The following is a 22,465-nucleotide window of genomic DNA, read 5'->3' on the forward strand; positions in this document are numbered from 1 at the left end:
GCCACTGGTGTGTATATATATATATATATATTCACGGCATTCGAAGTCTGTGTCACAATCTGTTAGTGTGGGTGGTTACCTTACCAGGTAACGCTTTGTGGTTGGCCAGCAATCTGCTAACATCCGCCACGGTGCCCTCAGTTTGTGAAGAGCAGATCATAGAATGGTTGCAATAGTTTACTGTCAAATAAATGCAAAGAATACACGACACGTGTTTCGCCCTCATTCTGGGCTCATCAGGTATATATATATATATATATATATATATATATATATATATATATATATATGTATATATATAGGTAAAATTGGTGCCAGGGACCTAAAAAATATTTTGTTGTAATGAAAATTTCGTAGTAATGAGATTCTGTATTTGTCACTATAGTGCTTTATATAACTTGCAGTCAGGTGTTTGCAAACATTTCAATAGCTTCTTTCATGTTAATTTTAATCTCCTGTGAACAAGTTATGCTAACGAGAATTTTTCTCAGTATTTCCTTGCGATAATACACTTTCTGGGTGCGAATGACGCCCAAATCCAATGGCTGAAGCACAGCCGTGCAATTGGGTAGGAGGAATTCAACGCAAACATTATCTAAATGTGGAAGCATGTTGTGGGCATCACAGTTATCAATCAAAAGCTGAATCATCCTTTTCTTCTTCTTCACATTTAGATCTAAGATACAATATCTAAGACATCGTACATTGTTCGTGACTATGATAATTAAATCTCTTGGAGAACTAGGGAAAGCTGTCTGTGCAGGTGTTATTCATATGTTACTGGCGTAGGTTTAAGTGTTAGGGAATAACATGTATGTGTATACGTCTTTCATACAGCACTTTTGTGGTTAAGGCCTATGTGCATGTGTATATCTATGTATGTGTGTGTTAATCTTAAGGTGTGACAGTAGACCAACCTGGTAATGAACCTGATGAGTTCACTTATCCCTGAAGAAAATAAGTAAAGGTTAAGTGGAGGGAAATATCACGATAACACATATTGGATTCGTGAAAGCAGTGTCAATGTGTGTGCCATCTGTTGGAATGTCAGAGACGCGGCAACCAGACAGACGTACATGCAGACGCACAGACACTTATCCTTTTAACTAGCTCTTCTACTCATCTAAGCCATTTGGTATGGGATTCATAAAAAACAGTGTTAATGTTTGTGATGTGCCATCTGTTGGAATGAAAAATGCAGTGCATATGTCTCTCTTATATTCCATTAAGTGTGGGATACACAAAAGCAGTGTTAATGTCTGATGTGCCAAGTGTTGGAATGATCGATGCAATGCATTTTATTACTAAAAATGTTTGTGATGCAGCATGCTTTGGAATGACAGAGACATAGCAATCTGATGGACACACAGATAGACATGTATCCTTTTATTAAGGAGGACAGGATATTTTGGGGGTATTCTAGAGTTTGGAGTCAAAAGGATTGTTGGTTGTTAGGAATTTTACAGGTGACTATGGTTGGGTGTGGGGGTTCCCCTTATGACTTTAATGTACCATATGTTCATCATGCAATGCACTCTGTGTATCCGTCCATTTATTTGTAGATCTGCATAATTCACTGCAAAGTCTTGGAGGTCACAGCACAACCCAGCCTACTGAAAAGGCTTTTTCAATCAGAAAAATGTTCCCGCTACAAGGCTATGAAAGTCCAGACGTTACTCCAGAAACAAAAAAGTCGGTATTCACTTGATGCATTGGCTCCCAAAGTCACCAGACCGCAGCGCAATTACACATCCACGGGATTACAGGAGCAGAGATCCAAAATTTATAGGACATACTGGAGTCAACATGGGCCATCCACACTGCCAGCATACTGTCACTGTTGCCCATATCCTAACAAAATTACACAGGCTACTCCTGAACCAATTTGCTGTTTGAAAGGGGAATCTAATAATGCACCATGGCAGAGTGTATTATTCTAACAGAGCTTATTAAGTCTATAATAGAGTATTCTACTGTAAAACGTGAAGTACAACAATAAGATGATAAAGAGAGAAGAATGTCACAGAAAAAAAAACACATTATCTTAGAGAGGCATGAATTATACTCTGATTACTACATTTAGCATTTTTGTAAACGTTTGCCATTTCCTTTTTCAGAAGAACAGAGAGCAGGATTCCTGGAAAAGCAGCAACTACAGTGTGTATAGAAAAGAGTCTCAAAACCCCCCCCGAAATAGTCCCAATTTTTATGCTTTACTGCCTTAAATGAAAACACACAAACCAATTCTTTTTTCCAGCTTTACTTACACAATGCAATCTATAACATCCAAGTGAAAGATATCACAGCTACAGTTCAGAAGTTAAAAAATTAGAAAACAAGAAATACTCAGATTAATAAAGGACCCCCCCCCCCCCACACACACACACACACACACTCCCCCCACCTCCTAAAGTCAATCAGGTGTAAGTGCCCACCATTTCCATTGCGGTCACTGTCTTCCTTCCACCTGTGATCAATTGTAATCCATGTGATTAGTGAAGCTGTTCCTGGAGCATTCATTCCCTTGCCTGGTAGTGCAACTGACAGCAAGCAACTGACTGTGGGTGGCAAGCCACTTTCAAAAGATCTCAGGGATAGAGTTGTGGACAGACATAAGGCAGGAGATGGACACACAAAAATATCAAAGGCTTCATCAATCCCATGGAGCTCAGTAAAGTCATAATAAAGAAGTGGCAAGTGTTTGGTACTACTAGGACCCTCTCTGAAGCCGGCCGGCCCTCCAAACTGGATGGAAGAGCAAAGAGGAAACTGTTAAGAGAGGCTACCGGGAGGCCAATGGCCACTTTGAAGGAGTTACAGGAGTAGTCATTAATGGTGTGCATGTGACAACAATTTCACAAGCGCTCCACAATTGTGGCTTGTTAGGGAGGGTCGCAAGGAAAAAGCCACTTCTCAAGAAAGGCCACATTAAGGCTCATTTGAGCTTTGCCAGAATGTACCTTGAAGATTCTGATGCCAAGTGGAAAAAGGTCTTATGGTCAGATGAGACCAAAATCAAACTATTTGGCCTCAATACCAAACAGTACACCAATGCAGCTCACCATCCACAACACACCATACCTACAGTAAAGCATGGAGGTGGCAGCATCCTGTTGTGGTGGGGTGGGGGGTTCTCTGCCACAGGGCCTGGGGCTCTCGTTAGGGTAGAAGGAAAACTGGATGGGACAAAATCCCATCAAATTCTTGAGGAAAACCTGCTACCCTCTGGCAGAAAGTTGAAGATGGGCAGATTGTTCACCTTTCAACATGACAACAACCCGAAGCACACAGCAAAATTGACCACCCAGTGGCTGAAGGAGAAAAAAATGAATGTCCTGGCGTGGCCTGTCAGAGCCCAGAGCTAAATCACACTGAAAATCTGTGGAAAGATCTGAAGATAGCAGACCACCAACGCTCACCATCCAATGTGACAACTTGAACAGTTGTGTAAAGAAGAGTGGGGGGCAAATATGACACAATCTAGATGTGCAAAGCTGATGGAGAAGAATCCCAACAGACTCAAGGCTGTCATTAAAGCAAAAGGTGGGTCAACAAAATGATATTGACATTGGCGGGTGATCCTTTATTAATCTCACTAGGTCGTGATTATTATTTATTTATTTATTAAATTCTTCTGACCTGTAGCTGTGATGTCTTTCACTTGGATGTTAGAGGTTGCATTGAATAAGTAAAGCTGGAAAAAATACAGGATTGTGTGTTTTCATTTAAAGCTGTAAAGGAAAAAAAAATGGGAATATTTCAAAGGGGGGATTCTTTTCTATACCCACTGTATCTATGAAATTCAGCCTTATTTTCTGTATTATTTAATTTTGTATGTAATTTCTGCAGGTGGATACTAACAATTACTCACCTTCCATGTGTACCACCTTACACCAGGAATATGTCGATGCTGGTCCTTTGCAAAATACACAAACATTAGTGGAAGTCCGTCAAATAATTTATATTTTAAGATACATAATTAAATTATAAAGTAACACAGGGCTAAAGCATATCCCATCATGGTTAAGGAAGACTCCCACCCAGCACATGGTGCATACACCCAAACTTGAGGCCCAATCTGGATGGGATGTTGCAACAGCTTAGCTATTAGATAAAATAAACGGGGTTGATGGACTGAATGGTCTCTTCTTGTTTGTCAGATTTCTTACGTTTTTAATTTAGATTTGACAATTAACCTAATGGCCACATCTTTGGGATGTGGAAGGAAAAGATGAAAATTCACAGAGAGCTACACAAAGGGCATGGGGAGAACATGTAAACTGTATTCACACAGTCATTAGGTCAGGCTTCAGACTTGATCTATGGAGCTATGAGGCAACAGAGCCAATCAATGTGGGGACAATTGATTGTCACCTGCTTTTAATGCCATTCAGCCTCACTAACGGATCACTTCTGATTGTACTCTACTTGGACTTGGATGGCTGGATCCTGGATTTCGAACTAGTAGAACACACAGAGAGTGCTTGGATGGCTGCTCTGTTTGATGAGTTGTCTTTATTCACTGGATCACCTCAAAGCTGCTGTCTGCCCATCCCGTCTTCTACCAATACCAAATACTAATTACCATGAGAGCTCACAAAGGGACCGGTAAATCATGTGATCTGTCATTATTAGTCTTTAACACATCAGAAAGTGGGGAGACGTGTTTTTTTTATGCCTGATGACTTTGCTAAATGACTTTTAAAAAGAGAAACCTCTCTCAAGCAAGTGTATGGTTGTAGAAGTGGTGGCTCTGTGGCTAAGGATCTGCACTGGTATCTTGAAGATTGCTGGTTGGAATCCCATTACTCATACTCCGTTGGGCCCTTAACCTGAAAATTGCTCGAGGGGCGCCACACAATGGCTGACCCCGGCTCTGAACCCCAAAGGTCATGCAAAAAAGACAATTTCCCCTCAGCATATCAAAAATACAAAACAATATGGAAGGAGTTGATCCGCAGTGGCAACCCCTAACGGGAGTAGCCGAATGAAGAAGAACAAGATGAAAAATACAAAAACAAAATGAGATGCTCTCCTGCCTAAATAATAAGAAAAGGACAGACTGTAAAGACACCGGAGCACAATGATTATTTAGAGGCATGATGATAATGGACTGCCTTTTGAACAAATCAGCAAGAACAAAAAGAAATGACTGCAAACCGAGGAGGCATACAGACTTCCCCCTGTTTAAGAAGGAGTTAAGCCATTCCTGATAAGCCCTTTGGAAAGTGAATTTTCACAACACACACACACCTAATTAAAATTACTTTAAATGTAAACCACTACACCATAGTATACCCCTGGCTCAAAAACCATCCTTGATTTTATTCAAATAACATAAAATAATAATAATAATAACTCTTTGTATTTATATAGCACTTTTCTCACTATTGAAAGCGCTCAGCAATTGCAGGTTAAGGGTCTCGCTCAAGGGCCCAACAGAGCAGGGCCCTTTTTGGCATTTACTGGATTCGAACCGGCAACCTTCCGATTGCCAGTGCAGATCCCTAGCCTCAAAGCCACCACTCCGCCTACACTTAAACTTGACATAACTAGTTTAACAAGAACACCGCTCCTCAAAACAACCCCTACTAAGGCACAGTCTTTCAATGAAACTTGTTTAACAAAGTGCTCTTCATGGACTATCACTTCTACTTTCATTGTCATTTACATTTATTTGTTCAGCAGATGCTTTCTTCCAAAGCAACTTACAAAGGAAGTCAACATAATCACGATCACAATCAAAGGAATAGCCCTTAGATTTTTTGTTTGATGTTGTGACGCCCAGAATGACATTAGAAGACATGAGAGCACATGTGACAAGGTGACTGAACCACAGAACGTGAACGCACAAGTACACCTCGCAAGGTCATTATAGTTAACGAAAACTAAAATCAAAACTGAATCTATTATTAAAAAAACATTTTTGTAAACTGAAATAAAATAATTAACAAAACCAAAATGAAAAACTAAAACTAAACGAAACTATTAAAGTAGCTGGAAAGACTAACTGAAATAAAATAATAATTTACTAAATTTTTAGTTTTCGTTTTTGAATGAATATTCTTGCCTTTAGTCCTTAATCCTTGTAAGTTTCAACAACAAAACAGAAAGTCACCCGCATATATTCATCCAGTGAACGGCGGCTGGTGACGGAGAAGGGCTGTTCACACAGCATTAGTGGTGACAGAGTGAGCTGAATACGGGCGCGCAAAGCGGGTGAAAGAGAAAGCGATTATAGTGCCGCCTTTCTTTGCACTTGTTGTATATCAAGATGTAATTCAAACGGCTGAAATCGGAATCTGCTGGTCGACAAAACCTTTACCATATGGACAGAAAAATCACGAGTAACGTGACTGCTTTTTGTTGACAGCAATTCTCCTGCCACTTCACACAGGAGAAATCGTTTTTACTTTCTCATATATAGTATAGAGAAAGTATAGTAATCATGAAAAAATTCGACCTCAATATTTTGAGGAATCTTGACGTTATAGACCTCCCAAAAATACAGTTTTTTGGAATTATGTGTGTGCACGTGTGTGTCTGTGTGTGTGTAAACACGATAACTCAAAAACACAACGAGATAGATGGATAAAATTCGGCATGTGGTTGTTACCCCAAAATTGTAGATCTGTATTAACTTTTGGGCCAAATCCATCACCCAAAAGTGGTACTTTACCTGAACACATGCTTGATTTTTTTTTTTATTCATGCAGCTGCAGAATTCCGATTTATTCAAATTTACTTTTATAATAATTGTTCAATATATTATTAATTTGATTTGATTTGTTGTTGATGGCTCTTTAACGTACATAATATAAAAATATAATCACTGTCTTACGGTTTACTCCTCAACTATCCATCCCCATATCTGAGTATAGGAGAAAGTCAAGGGGAGGCCACTCCCGGTTTCTGAAAATAAAACGGCACTGATCGAGAGACTGACTAGGCCATCATACAAGATCAGCATATTGTTACTGACCAATCACTTTTGCTTTAAAAACACTGTTTAACAATGAAGCGATACAAACAATGGTAGATAGGCGAAGAGAGTCTGCCAAGTGATGAAAAACTAAACATACTAATGGGTTTTTGTATTTATTCTATATTTATCAATTTATCTTTTTTAGTTCATATTCACAACTCTAAATACCTGATATTGTGAAAGTAATCCATTAGCAGAATTATATTTTAAAATATGTCTTAGTCTTTCTCCCTCTCTCTCTCTCTCAAAATAGATAGTTGAAATAGTTGAAATTCTTTTTGTTCTTCACATCAGCCATATCATACATATTGCATACCAAGGATTTTTCCTGCCTTACATCCAAACCTAGGCTCCAGGTTTCCTGTGATCTTGCTCTGGATAAACAGGTTTAGATAATGTATATATTGTTCTTAATCTCAAATGCTGTCTCTGTTGTTTTGTGTCTGTCCATATTCTTATTACCTGCTCTTGCTCTAGTCATTATGGGTTTACTGTTCTTATGGTGGGCTATTCAAGTCTCACTGCCCCTAACCTTCACACTACATGCTTGTTTTTCTTCATTTCCCTCAATACAGCTAGGTGGGGTCTGCACACTGATTCAAGTCTAAGACCCCTGTTCTTCCTAAGCCCCCATGATTTTCATGATCACACCTGTCAGAACACAGTGGCTTCTGTTTTCTGATTTTTGATATCTTTTCAGACCTTCAGGTGGCAAAACATATTCAAGTACATAATTTTATTTCGGTACTTTGATACTATAACACCGCTGTAGCGTGAATGTACCCATAGGGTTAGATTTATGGAAAGGTTAAATCCATAACAACCTATTGTATTTAGCCATTTCCAATTGTCTTAAATCTGGCATATCTTAATGTATATAAGAGCATAATGTATATCATACCAAGTAGTGAGGGGCAAAATACTCGACATATCTCTCTTTAACGTTACTTGAATGTTCTCATGGAAGTTCTAACATAATTAATACTTGCTTCTGAAAGTGACATCTTGAACTAAGAAGTGTGCTATTTCACTGTTCTTATCCTAAATTGTGCTGACGGGAACAAAAACATGCAATTGACAACGTTCACACACCATCTAACATCACTGGCATCTACTTGAGCTTTTAGTTACTGGGCACTGAAGATGTGGAATGGCCTACTTCTACTATAAGAGGTGCCCCTTCAGTCTCATCTTTTAAATCAGGCTGAGGACTCACAACTTCAGTTTAGCACACCCTGACTAGAGCTGCAGATTACCAGACTGCACACCTCTGTTGTTAGTCTTTAGTACTAAAATATAAGTAATGCAAGATTTATACACTGCTAATGACCCTCCCCTACTCAGTTTCTCTTCTTGGTATCCTCGTGTGACACTTGGTGCCAGTGCTCTACTGACAAGTTATTTGACTGCCAACGGAAAAGTCATCTCAAATAAAGGAGCACTGGAATCGTCAGTTAGGAGGGTCCTTTCATCTGATTGGCCAGCCCAGCACTGTCTCGGCTGTAGCTGTCAAAAAACAGGGCCTGTTAAAGCCCACTGCAGTATTATTTGCATGATTCTGGGCTATACAAGAAATAAACTGCTGTTGTTGGTCACATTCAGCTCAACTCTGATTGTGTTTTGAACAACAAAAACAAAAAACAAATCAGCAGCTTCTCGACTATCAGAATCGCAGATAAAGAACTACAAACCTGCAGAAGTAAAGTGGTGTCTGTGGCAGTCCTCTCTCATTGAGTTACATCATAAGCAGGTTTGGGAGAAGGCTAATTTAATTCTTTCCAACAGCCATTCTGCATTTACACAGTTTCAATTGCTGCCATTGGTCTGCCGATTCACATTTTCAGGACTCAAGAGCAATACACTTAAGAACTCTCATTTCTAGTGCTATAAGCATTATGAAATCCAGTTTCTTTAACAGCTCCAATGAGTTGAAGGTATTACACTACACTGTAGTTATCCTATGCAATTATATTTAAGAATCCAAGATGAGTGTTTGAGTTGTAAAACCGTATACCATTTCTTGTGCCAGAAATTAGTTTCTTGTAACCGCGGGACAGCTTGGAATGTATGTACATCCTGCTGCAAACACATTTTCCTCTGGAATAATTGGGTCTACCTAACTGCCAGCCTTTTATCGACTATAAATAATATTGTGTTAAAAAGAGTACATGGGAGAGTGGATAATGGACTCTCAACTGAAAAAGGTAGAAAGAAACACGTGTCTATTTTTTACTGCTTCTCATAGTGAGTCATAAATACAGTGTTATACATGTTAGTCTTGGCAACAGCAGATCCAGCTCAGTGCCAGTCACACAAGGAGTTCCTCAGGGCTTTGTCGTCGGCCCTCTTCTTTTCTGTATTTATATGCTTCCCCTTGGCCATATTATACGTAGCTATGGACTGGGTTATCATTTTTATGCAGATGATACTCAACTCTACTTCAATGTTAAAAGTGGACTTCATCAGAGCTTTCTCAGCTCACAACCTGCCTCAGTGAAATTAAAACCTGGATGGAGCAGAACTCTTTAAAATTAAATTGCAATAAAACTGAATTCCTGTAAATTGGGACTAAAAGGCAACTTAATAAAATGAGCTCCTTCCCAGTCCATCTTGGCGGTGATCTCATCAGACCTGCCTCTACTGTAAAAAATCTTGGTGTCATTTTTGATTCCTCTCTCTCTTATTCCGCCCACATAAATCACATTAAGAAACTTTCTTACTTTCACCTCCGTAACATATCCCGTGTTCGCTCCTTCCTCTCGTTCTCTAATGCTGAGAAACTTGTCCATGCTTTTATCACATCCCGCATCGATTATTGTAAGTCCCTACTGGCAGGTGCCCCTTCTAATCTTATATCACAGCTCCAGCTTAGTCAAAACTCGGCTGTAAGAGTCCTTATTCGAACCAGCAGCAGCGAGCACATCACACCCATCCTGCTCCATCTTCACTGGCTCCCTGTGTCCTACAGAATCGAATAAACAATTCTATTAATAACCTACAAAGCCTTAAATAACCTTGCGCCAAACTACATCAGTGACCTTCTCCATCACTATGTGCCTGCCCGCCAACTAAGGTCCTCTGATTCTGGCAATCTTGTTGTGCCCCACACTAATCTACACTCCATGGGTGACAGCAGGGCCTTCAGCTGTATAGCGCCCAGACTCTGGAATGACCTATCGAAATTAATGAGATCAGTTGACTCCATGAATTCAACTTAAAATTCATCTGTTCAGGAAGGCTTTTAGCTCTACTTGACTTTATTACCCTTCTCTCAGTTTACTTCTCTGTAAAGATGCTCATGTAACCTGTATGTGTGTGTGTGTGCGAGACCATCAATTATGGTGTCTGTTTTTTTTTTTTTTTCAGAATTCACTGTCTTAATCTTCTTTATTTATTTATCTGGTTTGTACAATGCTATATACTGTATACCCTGCCATTCTTTATTATATTCTGTAAGTGTCTTGAGCATGGGAAAGGTGCTATATAAATAAAATGTATTATTATTATTATTTATTATTATGTGAGCCTGGGGAGTATTTTACGGGTCTTGATAAAGGAAAACAATGGTGGAAGACTACAGGGTGACACACAGTTTCCATTTGTGCTTTTAGAACTGAGGAGAAGCATCCAGAAGAAGTCAGGCATCACTTTCATTTCACAGAATTACAAGCCCCGACCCTTCCGCTCTGCTGACTATCATCTCAAAATCTGGTGGTCATTTAGGAAACTGCCACTAAGGAGTATGGACCTCCACTGAGGAGAATCGTTACTACTTTTGATTTCTGGTATACTTGATTAATGTTCAAGGGAAAATTGACTTTTCACATGACTTGATCCTCACCGCAGCCATAGCACTGGCAACAGGCAGCGGCACCTTGTAACATAAGTTTAATATGTCACTGTCCTATGTACAAATACATTTTATAAATCTACTTTTCTTTCTACTCATATGCACAGTAGACACAGATTTAGCACAGGGGCTCATCATTCAGAACTGTTAAGCAAAGCATAAGACAAGACAGATAAAGACAGCTGGGGAAACATGCACTATTTTTCATCTGTCAGAGTCAGCATGAAATTGTGTCCTCTTTGCCTTGTTTGTTATTGTATTATTCACCTAAGTGGGGCCTTGCACATGAAGGGTATAAAGCCTTGGAAAATTGCCCGGCACACCTTTGAAGCCGATGGACGGATGGGACAGAAAATCCTTCCAACGCAGCAATGAAAATGGCAGACTCTATACATCGGGACCCCACTCCCAAACTGAGCTCTTGTCATGGCTTCCTTCGTCTGTTATGCCGCGTAAGCCATCATTAAAGAAAGCTGATATTTCTCCTATGTGATGTACCGCCGTATCACTAAGGGAGGGGTATCGCCTTTTTATATCATATCTGTATCGTTTCGGGTTATGTAACACAACGCAATTAAAAAAAACTCATTTCAACAAGGGAGCTAGCGCCCCCTGCTGGATACTCACCTTTACATCACTTTTTCCTTTAATTTCATCAACTTGGGTGGTCATTATTCAGGGATTGGATGTGCAGTTGGTGTATTGCTTCAAAAACTTCAGTGGCAATATCAATGACAGCTTGGACTGGTCTCATAAGACAGAGGAACTATACAAGAAAGGGCTGAGCAGACTCTTTCTTAGAGGACTGTGTTCCTTTAATGTGGGAAGTCACATCCTTCTATAACTCTGTGGAGGTCCGTGTGGTTTGCTGGGCTGGTAGTATCACTTTATGAGAGGCCTACCAAATCAACAAGCTAATTAAAGGGTAGACTTAGTTATGGGATGCATTCTGGACTCCCTGAAGGTAGTGGGGGAGAGAATTAAACAAAACTGAGTGCCATTATGAACAAGGCTGCACATCCTCTCTGTGACACACCAACACTAAGGACTTTCAGCTAACAAATCCTTTAGCAGAAGTGTATCAAGAAACGCCTTTTGGCATACAAGAGCCCAAGTTGCAATACGCCTGTATAGTGCCACGCTTAAACTGTAACTGCTAAACCATTCTCTTTTTTATTTCCAGTCATTCTGGTGTATATCTGAGAGAGGTCTGTTGTTTGTTATAATATTATTTATTTATTTGTTCGTTCCACTTCTGTAAAAAGCTAAATTTCACCCTGGGGACAAATACAGTTCCTTCATACTCTCTCTTGTCTGTCTAAAAAGGGTGTGTCCCCTGAAGTCCCTAACACTTTCAACTGATTCGGTCTTTTCACAACATTAAAAAGCACATGTTGGCCAGGTGGATTTAAGAAATCTTTAAATGACTAACATTAAAGGTTCACTTGTGAAGCAGAGCTGACATAAAATAAAACATGCTAAAACATTTCAGTCCAGTATGTTGGATTAGTCAACCAATAGCTAACATTCCCCTCAACAGGTCATCCAGACAGTTTTTGAAAAGCTGTTAGGTTACCTGCTTTATCTACATGACTTGACATTTTGTGCCACATTCCAATCACTCCATGCATGCCAATGTGCTGCCTGGTTTCTGTCTCGCATTTACTTCATCTTAAATAATAATGTAATTTACTTTTTTTTTTTTTTTTTTTTTTTTAGATCCAGCCTTTTGAAACAGCACCCAAACAGAAATAAGATATGAAGTGACCCAACAGATCGCTAGCTAAGTCCAGGCCTCAAACCTCCAACCAGTTTCTTAATTTGAAGCTGAATCTTTAGGGCCCTATGATTTACGCAATGCGGAAAACACGGACGGAATCACGGAATTAACACTTAAAAACGGATTTTAGATTTAAAAACGGAAATGTGCGGAATTAAGAGACTGAAGGGGTGACTGTTACCAAAGTTCCCAATTAATTAAACGATTGAATAATCTGTATTTCTATCATTCAGATACTATTTTCTAGTTTGTTGTTTTTGAAGCAAATGCAATTCTTTGTAGAAATCCAGTCGTGCCCTCTGTTTGTTCGCGTTTCCTGTGTGTTTTCTCGTTAAAGGCACGTGAATTAGCTCACTGCATGAGAAAGAAATGTGGAAGTGAGCGGTATCAGATACCCTAACTACGTCGAGAAAACAAAGAAGCACGAGCTTAACTGCAAAATTGTGGGCACAACAATATCCCGGCGACTTTTACGAATCTGGACCACTTTTCTGCAAGTTCTGCCGGCACACAAAAAGATACTCGCAATGACCACGTCAAATCTAAAACCCATCTCAAAAACAAGGAGAAAGTAAGATCAAAAAGTGTTCCCCTTCAGAAAACAGAAGGAAACAACAAAATTGTCAGATACAAGACACCAGTTTGAGTCAGACATGCCGCTCGAAAAAAGGATGAAGATGCGTCCTTCCTTTAGTAAGTATTGTAAATAAGGAGGCGCACTGCCAGAAAATGACAGCAGTCTTCGTCAAATTCATTTGCCCCGTGTCACTAAACAAAATATGGACGCCGTTCTTCAAAAGATTAGTGGCAAGAAAATATATGTTGTAGTTGATGAAGCCACTGATAGCCGAGACCACAGCGCTCTCATCATAGTGATAGGTGATAAACATTTGGCTGTATGGTATTTCTTTTATGTAGGCAGTTCTAATTGTGCACGATGTATTTACTGTGAATCATTTAACCGACTACATTATACAGGTATTTAACTGCTATTAACAGTCTTTCCCATAGAAAAATGTTATTAGTGAACGGCACTGGTTGTTAACGGGATCCATTTTAAAAATTAACAACAGTGTTTCAGGATTTCATAAATGTTTGGCCTCTCGGTGACGAGACACGCCAGGTCCACATTTGAGTCATCAGTTATAAACTCAGCATCTACAAACCTGGACAGAAGAGCAGGCTTCTCCTCAGCTGCAACGGAGCCCTTAAAAGCAGGTCACTCTTTCCTTTTTTCTAAAAGTGAAGTTAACCTTCATCTCAGATGGATGCATCAAACTAGTAACAGCTCTTACAATTCTGGAGGGCACTCACTGTTGCCCTACTGCAATCTCAGCATAATGCATCATGGAGGATCTGGGCTCCTACCTGATGAATGGAACTGCAAAATAAAGTTCAGTTGTGCTAGTGTGCTGTTTCATTAAAAGAAATGTAAAGTGCAATTTCATTATTGTTTGTTTTGTTGTAGTTGTTATTACTTTCTTACAATAAAAAAAATAAAATAAAACCCAAAAATCCGAATCAAGGAAAAATAAATCGGTTAAAACCTAAAATAAAAAAAGTACATTTGTGAAAAAATTAAACAGATTCCATAGGGCCCTAAATCTTGATGTTAATTAAACCCGCTTTTTAATTCCGCAGCTTGTCGGTGCTCTCATTCTGCCACAGCAGACATTTCCAAAAGTGGTTGACTTTCTTTTTTTGGAGCAGATCAACATTACTGAGACCTTCACCTTTCTTTATTTAAAGAAACTGCATGATGGACGCCGGTTGCTGGTCATGTATTGGCTCACTTTGTATCTCATTATGGTTTGGTTGCTAATAAAGAAAAAAAGAAACAATTAAGGGGTCGTCTGAGTTTTAAACGGGCAAGTCAATTAAAATTAGGGAAAAAGATATTAAGTAGCAACACGAACTGGTTACTAATTAAGAAAATGGTTAGAATGAAAACCTGCAGCCACAGTAGTGTTTCAGGACTGGAGTTGGAGACCGCTAAGTTAGATGAACATGAGACTGTTAATAAAATAAGGCAAAAGAGCACACAAATTCTAAATTGAATATCCAATTAAAAAAAACAGACTCATCTCTACAAAGAATAAAATCACAATATCGGTGAAAGTGACAATTAAAAGCATTCTGGGGTTCTACCATTACCAATGTTGCAAGACAAAAGCTGAAGAACATGGCAGAAAATGAATCAAGACAGTGTTCTGTTCTGTAATATGTGAAACAGAACTAGTGTGGCTATAATGAAGGCATTGTTTAGTGAGTTAAAATGATAAGGGAATCTTTTATACAATGTTCTAGAGCAAGGTGGCAAAATACTACTCCCTGAAAGAACATTTTTCAGTTTTAAAATGGAAGGTAGTTTTGGTATCAATAAAAGAGATCAGGAAAAATAAACTATTTTTCACTTTTGTTATTTGTTTACGGGCAAGTGAATATTAACTGGTGAACAAGTGGATTTTATAAGTTTACTTGTCCGTGGACAAGTACAAAAAAATTTGATTTCCACACCCCTGCCCAGCACCATATTTAACAGATGATGTAGTCCAGTTTTAATCTTGGGCAGTTCCTCCTTGTCTCCACACTTTGCTCTCATCATCACTCTGATGAGGTTCATCTTTGTCTCATCTGTCTACAAGGCCTTTTTCAGAACTCTGCAGGCTCTTTAAAGTCCTTTTTCTCAAGCTATAATCTGGCCATCCTGTTTTTGTGGTCTACATCTTACAGCATTGCCTCTGTATTTCTGGTCATTAAGTCTTCTGCTGATAGTCATCTTTGACACGTCCACATTGGCCCCCTGAAGACTGTTTCTGATCTGTCAGACAGGCACTTGGGGCCTTTTCTATACTATTGTGAGAATTCTTCTGTCCTCAGCAGTGGAGTTCTTCCTTGGCCACCCAGTCCCTTTGTGATTACTGAGCCCACCAGTGTGTTCTTACATCTTCATGAAATTCCAAACAGTTGATTTAAGCGATCCTAAGGTTTTATCGATGTCTCTGATGGTTTGATTCTTGTTCTTCAGCCTCCTAATGGCTTCTTTGACTTTCATCGGCACAGCTGTTGTTGTCATGTTGAACAAAAGCAACTACAGACTCCGAAGGGCATAAGCAAGCCGAGGTATCTTATGAAGCAATGAAACCCACCTGAGGAATCACAAACACCTGTGATGCCAATTTTCGCCAAACGTTATGGTGCCCTTGTAGAAAAAGTGTTGCAATTTCTACACGGTATGACTGAAATGTATGCAAATCCCCTTAAATGAAAGTCTGCAATGTGCACTTTTAATCACATTTAAATGGATTTATGTGTAATTGTAAACTGGAGCACAGGGGTCAGTCAAGAAAAAATGAGTCTTTGTCCCAAATAACTCGATGCATGCTCAATAATCAGTTGTGCTAAACCAGACAGACTACCATGAGAAAATTTTGTCTCTGCTCAGTGACAAAAATACTTATGAGCCCTTAAAGCGAGATCCAGGTAGTGGTTACAAGAAAAAGGTGATAGATTGTCTTAAGCAGTTAGTTCAGGACAATGCTATTGACCGGACCACATACCACAGATTATACCCAGGGGAATCTACACCAAGTCTGTATGGTTTACCAAAAATACACAAACAGGGTGCTCCTTTAAGACCCATTGTCTGCATGATCAATTCAGTCACGTATAACGTCTCCAAGTTCCTGGCCGCTGTTCTTAACCCGGTGGTAGGCAGCTCAAAACACCACATTCAGAACACATTGGATTTCGTGGAGAAAGTGAGAGAGGTCATTATGGAGGCAGAAGAAACCTTGGTCTCATTTGATGTTACATCTCTATTTACTTGTGTCCCAGTGACTGAAGCAGTGGAGGTAGTACGTAAGAGATTACAGAATGACCCCACTCTCAGTAAAAGAACCTCGTTCAACGCAGACCAAGTGTGCCTGCTTTTGGAACTGTGTCTTCAATCCACATATTTCATATACAAAAGCCAGTACTACAGGCAGAAGCACGGGTGTGCCATGGGTTCCCCTGTTTCACCTAGAGTAGCCAATCTATATATGGAAGAAGTGGAAAAGAGGGCTCTGTCATCCTATCCTGGAACACCACCGAGCCATTGGTTCAGATATGTGGATGACACCTGGGTGAAAATCAGATCTCAGGAGGTACCACAGTTCACAGACCACATCAATGGGGTGGACAAACACATCAAGTTCACCAGAGAGGATATGGAAAATAACAAGCTAGCCTTCTTAGACTGTGAAATTTCCATTCGTCAACGGGGGACATTTGAAAGTGGATGTGTACCGTAAACCCACACATACGGACCAGTATCTAAGGTTTGACTCTCACCATCCACTAGAGCACAAACTAGGTGTCATTAGAGTCTACAACACAGAGCTAACACCATTCCCACAGACTCAGAGGCCAGGGAAGCAGAAGAACACCACGTTAAAAAGGCCCTGAGTAAATGTGGATATCCCAGCTGGTCCTTTGTCAAAGCAGGGAGGACACCTAAAGAACGCTCCAAGCGATTCATGACAGAGGAAGGACATCCACTGCCTAATCGAAAACCCTTAGTGATCCCATATGTGTCAGGAGTATCGGAACAGCTGAGGCGCATTTTCTCGAAACTCCGGGTCTCAGTGGCTTTCAAACCCCAAAACACGCTACGCCAAAGATTGGTCCATCCCAAGGATCGGGTCCCACGGCACAAACAGAGTAACATAGTTTACGCAGTTAAGTGCCAGGAGGAGTGCCGTGAATTGTATATCGGGGAAACCAAGCAGCCACTGGCTAAGCGCATGTCACAACACAGAAGAGCGTCCTCGTCAGGCCAGGACTCCGCAGTTTATTTACATCTACAGGATAGTGGTCACTCCTTTAAAGATGAAGAGGTGCACATCCTGGACAGGGAGGAGCGCTGGTTTGAGAGAGGAATCAAGGAGGCCATTTACGTGAAAAAGGAACGACCATCTCTGAACAGAGGAGGGGGCCTAAGGGTACATCTGTCGCCATCTTACAATGCTGTGATTGCAGCCATTCCTCAACCCTCTATGAATTGTTCACACGTCTACTAATCAGTGGACAATTTGCATATCACTGATCAACTGGCCCTTTGTCAATGGTGCTAGTCTCTGTGATTAAGCAAAGGTACTGTTTATAAGGTTGGGGAAACCTGCAGTCAATTGAGACTGAGGAAGAGACTTGGATAAGTCTCGAAATATTTCTCCCACTTAAAAACTTTGTCCAGATGAACAGAATCAAATTTCTAGGATTTGTCCCAAATATTGTGTATGGTACTGTAATTGCAGTGAAAATTAAATCATAATAGACAAAAAAAAAAGTAGGCCAATTGAGAGAGTAAATTGTCCTGCAATAGGCTGTCACTCCAGTCAGGGTCGATTCCCACCTTGCCTCCATTGCTGCTGAAGGTTCCTCATGACCCTTAGCAGGGGAAACGCGGATTACAAAACAGAGCCGTCAAATGACTTTCAGTCTTCCAATGGCTGTCTCTTATATATAATTTACACCATGTACTTCTAACCCATTACAGAAACATTGCAGAATACTCCATGCCATGTGAATTAAGTGAGTGCACAGCGATGGAGAAATAACCTTTCACAGAATACGCTTAAAGAAACCCAATATTTTTAATGCTTTCAGCGTAATTTCAGAAATGTAGCCATAGCAACAAAGAACTACGAATGTTTTACTTTTAGAAACACATTTCATCCTCAAGCACTTACAGAATGCACACCACAAAGTTGCAGTGATAATGGAGAAGGCAAGAAGCAGAAACAAAGCTCCCCATGCAGGATTCTGAGAGGCTACTGGGAGCACAAACTGTGCTGTGTTCAGGTAGATTTAAAATGTTTAAAAGTACTTGGTTATTTTATATCTTACAGTTGAATATATAGCATCCAATCTTCTAATGTTATGAGGAAAAACTGGCAGTATGAAAACTGTCTGCAAAATAATTTAAACCAAACTCTAACCATGAATCTATCCTTTAAAAGTTCAAACGAATCACCCAGACCATATAATATCTACCCTCCAGTTCTTAAGGAGGTTAGCGAGTACAGATATAAATCCTTAATGCGTATCTTCTGGAAGTCACTACACACTGGGGAAATTCCAGAGGACTGGAAAATGTAAAATATTATCCCGTTATATAAAAAGGGTGACCAGGCTTATCCAAGAAACTACAGGCCAGTAAGCTTAACGTGCCTCGCAGGAAAATTAACGGAAGGAATTATTAAGGACCAGTAACAGTGCACAGCACGATAATGTGCAGTGAATACACTTGACTTATAGTTTTCATACTCCTTCTCTGTACGTTTAACATTCGTTTGCTCAAAGGTTGATGCGCTTGCTACTTCCTGAGCAGCTCTTCTTTTCTCCACCCTAGCCCTCACTTCTTCTCTTCTTTTGTCGCCATCTTTGCGCGTTGAAACTGATTCAGTCAGTGTCTGTGTTGCAATTACTTAGTACGTTCTCCTTAATTTTTCACTTATGGCACTTAAGTCTTCAATCTGCCTCAATAATGATTTAAGATATGAAGAGGTAGTGGAAGTGAAGGAGAAGGTGGCAGGGATGAGAACGGCGACTGTACACATGTGCCGCACGGCCGCCCTGCTGACCACTACCGAGAACTGATTCTACAATAAAATAAAATGAGAAATAATTCCAAAACTCTTCACTTTTATTATAAAGCTGTAGTGCAGAGTTTCAGCATAGTATATGTGTACCAAATTTCAGGCTACAGGTTATTTGATTTTTGACCTTGACCTTCCTGGGTTGACCTTTGACCTTGAAGGTCAATCATCATCCCGAAAGCGGATAGTAGATGTCACGTAGTATATGTGTACCAAATTTCAGGTCAATCGGTTTGCAAGCGACAGGTGATTTAAAATCCTGGACAGACAAACGGACAGCCACGGTAGCTTATTATATAAGACGACAAGTAACGGCGGATTGCACGATAACGTGCAGTGAATAGATAGACAGACAGACAGACAGACTGAAAGGCACTGTATGATAGATAGATAGATAGATAGATAGATAGATAGATAGATAGATAGATAGATAGATAGATAGATAGATAGATAGATAGATAGATAGATAGATAGATAGATAGATAGATACTTTATTAATCCCAAGGGGAAATTCACAATACACTTGACTTATAGTTTTCCTCCTCTTTCTCTGTACGTTTATCATTCGTTTGCTCAGAGGTTGATGTGCTTGCTGCTTCATGAGCAGCTCTTCTTTTCTCCATCTTAGCGGCCCGCTTCTTCTCTTCTTTCGACGACATCTTTTCGCGTTAAAACCGATAAGTAATTGCAACACAAACACTGACTTAATACGTTTTCCTTAATTTTTCACTTAACCTGACACTTAAGTATTCAATCTGCCTCAAGAATGATTTAAGATATGAAGAGGTAGGGGATGTGACGGCAAAGGTGGTAGGGAATGAGAACGGCGCCCAAAGGCATGTGCCACACGGCCGCCCTGCTGGCCTCTGCCGGGAGTTGATTCTACAACAACAAAGTAAAAATAAAAAGAGGAATTATCTTGGAGGTCAATCATCACCCCGAAAGCGGATAGTAGATGCCACGTAGTATATGGGTACCAAATTTCAGGTCAATGGGTCAAACGGTTTGCAAGCGACTGGTGATTTAAATCCTGGACAGACAAACGGACAGCCATGGTAGCGTATTATATAAGAAGATAAGACTAAGCAAAACATGGCAAGTACAGCAGTTTTACTGAATAGTCAGTTAGGTTCTGATGAGGAGGTCGTGTTTTACCCAACATGCTGGAATTTATCTCATCCATCCATCCTCTTCCGCTTATCCGAGGTCGGGTCGCAGGGGCAGCAGCTTGAGCAGAGATGCCCAGACTTCCCTCTCCCCCGGCCACTTCTTCTAGCTCTTCCGGTAGAATCCCAAGGCGTTCCCAGGCCAGCCGGGAGACATAGTCCCTCCAGCGTGTCCTGGGTCTTCCCCGGGGCCTCCTCCCGATTGGACGTGCCCGGAACACCTCACCAGAGAGGCGTCCAGGAGGCATCCTGATCAGATGCCCGAGCCACCTCATCTGACTCCTCTCGATGCGGAGGAGCAGCGGCTCTACTCTGAGTCCCTCCCGGATGACTGAGCTTGTCCCCCTATCTTTAAGGGAGAGCCCAGACACCCTGCGGAGAAAACTCATTTCAGCCGCTTGTATTCGCGATCTTGTTCTTTCGGTCACTACCCATAGCTCATGACCATAGGTGAGGGTAGGGACATAGATCGACCGGTAAATTGAGAGCTTTGCCTTATGGCTCAGCTCCTTTTTCACCACAACAGATCGATGCAGAGCCCGCATCACTGCGGACGCCGCACCGATCCGCCTGTCGATCTCACGCTCCATTCTTCCCTCACTCGTGAACAAGACCCCAAGATACTTGAACTCCTCCACTTGAGGCAGGATCTCACTCCCAACCCTGAGAGGGCACTCCACCCTTTTTCCGGCTGAGGACCATTGTCTCGGATTTGGAGGTGCTGATTCCCATCCCAGCCGCTTCACACTCAGCTGCGAACCGATCCAGAGAGAGCTGAAGATCACGGCCTGATGAAGCAAACAGGACAACATCATCTGCAAAAAGCAGTGACCCAATCCTGAGTCCACCAAACCGGACCCCCTCAACACCCTGGCTGCGCCTAGAAATTCTGTCCATAAAAGTTATGGACAGAATCGGTGACAATGGGCAGCCTTGGCGGAGTCCAACTCTCACTGGAAACGGGTTCGACTTACTGCCGGCAATGCGGATCAAGCTCTGACACCAGCTGTACAGGGACCGAACCGCCCTTATCAGGGGGTCCGGTACTCCATACTCCCGGAGCACCCCCCACAGGATTCCCCGAGGGACACGGTCGAATGCCTTTTCCAAGTCAACAAAACACATGTAGACTGGTTGGGGCGAACTCCCATGCACCCTCCAGGACCCTGCTAAGGGTGTAGAGCTGGTCCACTGTTCCACGACCAGGACGAAAACCACACTGTTCCTCCTGAATCCGAGGTTCGACTATCCGACGGACCCTCCTCTCCAGAACCCCCGAATAGACTTTTCCAGGGAGGCTGAGGAGTGTGATCCCTCTGTAGTTGGAACACACCCTCCGGTCCCCCTTCTTAAAGAGGGGGACCACCACCCCGGTCTGCCAATCCAGAGGCACTGTCCCTGATGTCCATGCGATGTTGTAGAGACGTGTCAACCAAGACAGCCCTACAACATCCAGAGCCTTTAGGAACTCCGGGCGTATCTCATCCACCCCTGGGGCCCTGCCACCAAGGAGTTTTTTGACCACCTCGGTGACCTCAGTCCCAGAGATGGGGGAGCCCACCTCCGAGTCCTAAGGCTCTGCTTCCTCATTGGAAGGCATGTTATTGGGATTCAGGAGGTCTTCAAAGTACTCCCCCCACCGATCCACAACGTCCCGAGTCGAGGTCAGCAGCGCACCATCCCCACCATATACAGTGTTGACACTGCACTGCTTCCCCCTCCTGAGACGCCGGACGGTGGACCAGAATCTCCTCGAAGCCGTCCGAAAGTCGTTCTCCATGGCCTCCTGCGTTGGTGGTATAGTGGTTAGCATAGCTGCCTTCCAAGCAGTTGACCTGGGTTCGATTCCCGGCCAACGCAACACTGTAGTTTTGCATTGGTGGTATAGTGGAATTTATCTCGTCTTTCAGAAAGCATTTGATAAGACATCACATGAGAGGTTGGGCAAAAACTAAAAGAAGTGATCCAAGTGTTTAACATTATGAAGGGAATTAGTCCAGTGTATCAAGATGGTTACTTTAAAATGAGTTCAGCAAGAACAAG

The 22,465-nt window shown here is 41.3% G+C and overlaps 2 protein-coding genes and 1 non-coding gene across 3 annotated transcripts in view; 2 read left to right on the forward strand and 1 right to left on the reverse strand.

The window, feature by feature from the left end:
* The window catches only part of rps28 (ribosomal protein S28), an 892,132-nt gene that overhangs the window by 436,248 nt on the left and 433,419 nt on the right, over nucleotides 1-22,465 (forward strand). The window lies entirely within an intron of this gene.
* dpp9 (dipeptidyl-peptidase 9) overlaps nucleotides 1-22,465 on the reverse strand; it is a 174,720-nt gene that overhangs the window by 102,010 nt on the left and 50,245 nt on the right. The gene's annotated exons all lie outside the window — the stretch shown is intronic.
* On the forward strand, nucleotides 22,211-22,282 carry trnag-ucc (transfer RNA glycine (anticodon UCC)). Its single transcript has one exon. It is a non-coding gene; the product is annotated as a tRNA-Gly (tRNA).

Source organism: Erpetoichthys calabaricus, chromosome 12 (genome assembly GCF_900747795.2).
Source record: "Erpetoichthys calabaricus chromosome 12, fErpCal1.3, whole genome shotgun sequence".
In the NCBI taxonomy this organism is placed as follows: domain Eukaryota; kingdom Metazoa; phylum Chordata; class Cladistia; order Polypteriformes; family Polypteridae; genus Erpetoichthys; species Erpetoichthys calabaricus.